Source organism: Sebastes umbrosus, chromosome 23, assembly GCF_015220745.1.
Source record: "Sebastes umbrosus isolate fSebUmb1 chromosome 23, fSebUmb1.pri, whole genome shotgun sequence".
NCBI lineage: Eukaryota > Metazoa > Chordata > Actinopteri > Perciformes > Sebastidae > Sebastes > Sebastes umbrosus.
The window spans coordinates 17,512,034-17,518,033 of record NC_051291.1 but is presented as its reverse complement, the minus strand read 5'-3'; the positions used below and the strand labels follow the sequence as shown (position 1 = coordinate 17,518,033).

At 40.8% G+C, this 6,000-nt stretch overlaps 1 protein-coding gene across 5 annotated transcripts in view; it reads left to right on the top strand.

Moving 5' to 3' along the window:
• Positions 1–319: 319 nt before the first annotated feature.
• The window catches only part of znf800b (zinc finger protein 800b), a 39,486-nt gene continuing 33,805 nt past the window's right edge, over positions 320–6,000 (top strand). Inside the window, exon 1 of one of the 5 annotated variants that reach the window (XM_037760899.1) lies at positions 320–452. The gene's annotated coding sequence lies outside the window, so the exon portion shown is untranslated. Of the gene's footprint in view, positions 453–3,855; positions 4,011–5,321; positions 5,701–5,783; positions 5,808–6,000 lie in introns of those variants that run through there. The other 4 variants (XM_037760898.1, XM_037760897.1, XM_037760903.1 and 1 more) reach the window with 4 other exon arrangements.

The window sequence follows — 6,000 nt, the reverse complement described above, 5'->3', positions numbered from 1 at the left end:
TTCAGTCGCCTAATTATTTGAACTGTAGTCCATGAGATATTTTACATTGGGGAAAATGTTTTCCCTTTCTTCCAAAACTATTATCAAAGTCACTGCAAATTACCCCCTCATCCTCCTCTCCATCACCTCCACCCCACCAGCCTAACTTCAGCATCCTCCTCTAAACTCAGCTGCACCATCACCATCACCTTACATGTAACATGTTTGAGCCAGCTGCCTCTAATTATCTGAAACAATCTCATACCTCATCATTAATAAACAGAAAACACAGGTGTGTTAAGTTAGCTAGCTAACTTTAGCTTGATATCTCGGGTTGCTCTTGAGCTTGTTTACTTTATAATGAATTAATATTTAGTTAAATAGTTAAATAATTCAACTTCCCTTTATCTTCCAGCTGATAAGAAGAAGTGATGGAGCAGACGTAACGTAGCAACAGGTAACCTGGCAACAAGGTGAGGCCTTTACTGTTTTAGCATGAAGTTACTTGTAAACAGTTTTGTGTCCACAAATACAGTCGTTATTAAATTAAAAATTATACTTATATCTTTAAAAAACATAGCTGTAAAACATTGACACCTCTAAGTGTAAAAAAAGGTGTATTATTTGTGTCTCTTGCACTTAAGCTAAACGTTAGCTTTGGTGAGTTGATTTTATAATCCTCACACCTGTCTTTTTATTACACTAAAATACCACTAAAGCGTTGAACACCTTCTTGGTTTGGTTTCCTTTGGTTGTTTATAAGCAAGAGGAAGTTATTGTGAGGGGGAAATAAGTTATTTGACATAAACTACTGAGCTAACTAGCACTACTTTTGCTAATGCTACATTGATTTAGCTAACTAGCTCTGCCATTAGCAGCACAGCTAGCCTCTAGCCAAACAATAGACAACACTTACATGTGTTTTTGAATGCTTCTAGGTTTGTTTGCATGGGAGTTATTATTAGTTATCAACATATAGGGCTTAAAACAAATAGTCAATCATAATTAGTGGTGTTTACAAGTGGTCAAAATGAGTTTTGTCAACTATTGATTGACTCAGTGCTGCTTGTATTGGCCTCATATGCTCTGCATTATGAGACTAAAAACCACTGGAATATCAACATTGTGATGAATTTTTAGCTGCCATAGTTTTGTTTAAGGGTCCTAAGAGAAACTCAGTGGGTCCACATCCAAATGAGGGATAGTTCATTAACACTTATTTCCATTTGCACAGTGCAGGAATTGATGTTGAACAAGTTAACCTAAATATACTATTTCTGGTCCATGATAGCCTAAACAAGGGGGATAAACTCAGATGTGGTTATATGTGGTCAAATGTGTCTCTACTTGTGAATCCTCTTTTTTGGAGAAAATTGTGGCTCTATAATATATGAAATGTGTATCTTTTTCCAAATGAGGGATAGTTCATTAACACTTATTTCCACATGTTCATTTGCACAGTGCAGGAATTGATGTTGGAACAAGTTAAACCTAAATATACTATTTCTGGTCCATGATCAGCCTAAACAAGGGGAATGAACTCAGATGTGGTTATATGTCCGTGGTCAAATGTGTCTTAAAACAAATAGTCAATAATAATCAGTGGTGTTTACAATTAGTCAAAATGAGTTTTGTGAACTATTGATTGACTCAGTGCTACTTGCATTTTGCCTTATATTCCCTGCATTATTAAGAAAGTTGAACACAAATCAGATCCGACTGAGTGTGGGGGATTTTCATAACATTTACAATCATAATATTTGCTCCTATTAGAAAGCCTAATAGGGGTAAACAAAAGTTTTTTCAGTCCAATCTGTTCATCCCAAAATGTCCTTCCTTGTTCTGGTTAAAGTGGGTTAGCAGTTAAGCATAAGTGGGACACTTTTCTTAACTATACTCATATACTCTAATTAAATCTTTAACCGTAGGGTTCCAATTGCAATATAATGGGGATGTTTACTGTGTTTACATTTAGCAGTTTGAATCTACTTAGCTGATGCAGTTTTTTCACTGAAATTAGTTCTTACTCATTGGTTGGTTTGATCCTGCAAACTGCTGAGGACACCCTGCTGTCCTCAATCACTATTGATAAGTCCATACCATTGAGTTACCAAAACAAATAGCATTGCATACTAAGTATAACAAAAAGGTAATACCTCTTAAGATACTATTTAAAAAGTACCATAAGATATGGATATTATTATTGCAGACAGTCATAGTGTTTTTTTTTGGGTCCCTTTGGCCATCAAGACTGTTAAAATACAGGCCAATCTTTGTTTGTCTTTCACTATCCCAATGGAATCAAGTTGTTCCCTATAATCTCCAGCATCACCACCAGTCCCATGCTGGTATTATAAACAGGCTATTTAAATGACCAGCATAAACAAATTATTTGTCATGCACAAAAAGAAGTGTCCAAACATGTCACTAAGTTTTGTGATAAATGCAGCCTGCATGTAATTGAGAAGATATTGGGATTGTGGGATTTTGGAAATGAGACTAAAAACCACTGGAATATCAACATTGGGATGAATTTTTAGCTGCCGTAGTTTTGTTTAAGGGATCCTAAGAGAAGCTCAGTGGGTCCACATCCAAATGAGGGATAGTTAATTAACACTTATTTCCACATGTTCATTTGCACAGTGCAGGAATTGGATGTTGAACAAGTTAACCTAAGTATACTTTTTCTGGTCCATGATCAACCTAAACAAGGGGTATAAACTCAGATGTGGTTATATGTCCGTGGTCAAATGTGAACCTCATTAACATATAGGGCTTAAAGCAAATAGTCAATAATAATTAGTGGTGTTTACAAGTGGTCAAAATGAGTTTTGTCAACTATTGATTGACTCAGTGCTGCTTGTATTGGCCTCATATGCTCCGCATTATGGGATTTGGAAATGAGACTAAAAACCACTGGAATCAACATTGTGATGAATTTTTAGCTGCCATAGTTTTGTTTAAGGGTCCTAAGAGAAACTCAGTGGGTCCACATCCAAATGAGGGATAGTTCATTAACACTTATTTAACTCATGTTCATTTGCACAGTGCAGGGATTGATGTTGGAACAAGTTAACCTAAATATACTATTTCTGGTCAATGATCAGCCTAAACAAGGGGAAAAAACTCAGATGTGGTTATATGTCCGTGGTCAAATGTGTCTCTACTTGTGAATCCTCTTTTTTTGGAGAAAATTGTGATCCCCTGGGCTCTATAATATACCAAATGTGTATCTTTTTCCAAATGAGGGATAGTTCATTAACACTTATTTCCACATGTTCATTTGCACAGTGCAGGAATTGATGTTGGAACAAGTGAACCTAAATATACTATTTCTGGTCCATGATAGCCTAAACAAGGGGAATAAACTCAGATGTCCGTGGTCAAATGTGTCTCTAGTTGTGAATCCTCTTTTTGGAGAGAATTGTGATCCCCTGGGCTATATAATATACGAAATGTGTGTCTTTTTAATGAGTTAATGCCATTTACTTTTGGCCACAAATATGACTTTTAGTTGAGTCCTCTGGCTGAATGAGTATGCTAAGTAGTGTTTATTTAATTAGTGATATAAAGTATTGTATCAGTTGTAACCTATTAAGTTTGGTGAGGGTGTATCCAGCCCTGTTTTATTTGCGTTTTGCGTCGTGGACTCTTGTGGAGAGCTCTGTGTCTCTGCGCGTTTTGGTGGATAAATCAGCGCACACAACCGTGGCCTTTTGGCTCAAAACTGGGAAATAATCTAATTTTTCTTATTAGCAAGAGGTCAAATCCTTCCATTTTTTTCTTTCGTCCGAAAGTGCCCACATTTCCATCTGAAATAGGACGTGGAGGGTGCACCTTTGCGCAGCAGAGCCCTTTGGTTTAGTGCTGAGAGGCTCCTCTGGGTGCACAAAGACGAGCGGCTCGAAAGACCAACTTGTTCAGAGTGAACCGGAGGAGCTGGGAGGCGAAATAAACAAATCTCCGGACTAATTTCGTGCAGTTTTACCTCTTCTCAACACATATCCCACCACCCATCCAACAAACACAAGGTAAGGACTTGTTTTAGATGCGTTTCAGCCGGACTGGAGCGCTGCGGAGCGGGTTAAAAGCCTCCTTCGCTTTGGCTCTCCGAGCATGGTTGTTTTTGCAGAAAATGGCGTCATCGCCCTCTTGTTTCTGCCTCTCCGCGGTTGGGGAGATGAATACTTTCAGGGACTTGTAGCAGCCTTTACACGCAACGTTTACCTCCTTTAAACGCGAATTCACCTACTACAATGTGTTTTATTCAATACTAGATCGTCAAAACGTGAGATAATTCACAATTTCGCCTCGGTAAGAGGACGCGCAAAGATGGAAACGGTCACCGGTCCTGTGCGCCAAGCTGCTGCTGCTTCTTGGGAAAAAGGTGGCACTGGAGCCGCAAAACGCAGCGTTTTATATTCACAATAACGCCATCCTCTCTGGATCTAGCTTATCCAAACAACACAGGGTGGTTTGGTGTTGTTATTATGGTGGTTATGGGTGTATTTGTGGTCGCACTGCACCTCGTCTTTGTGTGTATTTTATCCGGGTTAGCTCGGTTTTTACGCCGCACTCCTCCTGCTGCCATGCTGCAAATCGTTACGAGGGGGGCCTCTCTTCTTACGGCTTGAAAGGTGCATTTTATACTTGTTTTTCCCTTTTAATCAAGTCAAGCTTGTCCTATTGTTGCCTCTAAACAGTGTGGTGTTTATAGACTGACGATATGACCGTGTAAAAGGGAGATTTTCGGAGGATAATAATGGGAGAAGATGCAAATCGTGCCATGATGAACAGCGGTTGTTCCTCTCTTGCGCTCTGGTTCGCTGCTCTCCAGCAACGAGGAGGAACAAGATCTAAAAAAAACCATAAAAGTCTTATGGATGAATCACATTAGTTTGCACACAACTGGAGAGTCCATCCAATGCGCACTGCTTGTGCTGCTGCTGCTTTTGCGCAGAGAGAGAGAGAGAGAGAGAGCAGCTGCTGTAGAAAACCGCCGCCACCATTTCGCCGCGATATTTTTGTGTGTGTGTGTGTTGGCCAACCTTTTGTAAATAGTTTGGGGTTGGGGGGGACTCTTTGGATATAAAAGAGCACAATAGTATTCATGCGGGGCTCCTTTATTGGCCTTGTGAATGCGTGGTCCTATATAAGTCCCACTCCGGCTAGTCCTGTCTTTTCCTCCGTCATGCGTCCTAGAGCCTTGGCCACCAACATCACATCATCCACCACCACAGCGAGGCCACCACTCATGTTCCTCGGTGTTTATATACCGCTCTGCTTGGCGACCAAAAAAGTGTGCCGAGTGTCATGGCAACAGGGCAAATCGCGATCGAATTCGTAAAACAAACGACCAAAAAAAAACCGTTGGAGACGTTTTGCCCATTTTTATTAAGTTTCCTGAGTTATGCAACCAGCATCTCCTACAGAGGCACAACTGCTCATCCATACGCCTTTTATTTACACCATCGGATGGCTATTTTGTGTGTAATATCTGTTTGATTTGGACCAGTCAACGCGGCTGAATTGACGGTTGAATTCAGAAAGATATGTCAGTTGAAAATCACCCAGTGTGCCATTTGCGTCACAGCCCGCGGCCTCTCGCACGCCCATGGGGGGCGATGGAGTTGCTAATGGAGACTAGTGTTTCTCTGTCTGTGTTTGCTGACGATGCTCCGGCTAAAAAGGGAACCAATAGACACGGACAACAATCGCCGTGTAAGTGTAACTCTCTCCAGTATAAGTGCACCGACTTTCAACGCGGAAGATCGCGCCGTTTATCCGGATGATGGTTCTGTCTCCTTCGCCTCCTGCCTTGGATGTGCGTAAGTGGATGCGTACACACACTCTGTGGTGGTTAAACCTGCTACAGTGCTCTCTCTCTACAGGCCAGCCAGGAGAGAGAGGACTATATACCGTCCGGTTCTTTCTCCTCATGGTGCTCGGGTGTATGTAGCTATTGTGGAGTCGCTTGTGTGGGGATACACGTCTTTTCCGCTGGATTCGTGATGATGTGAA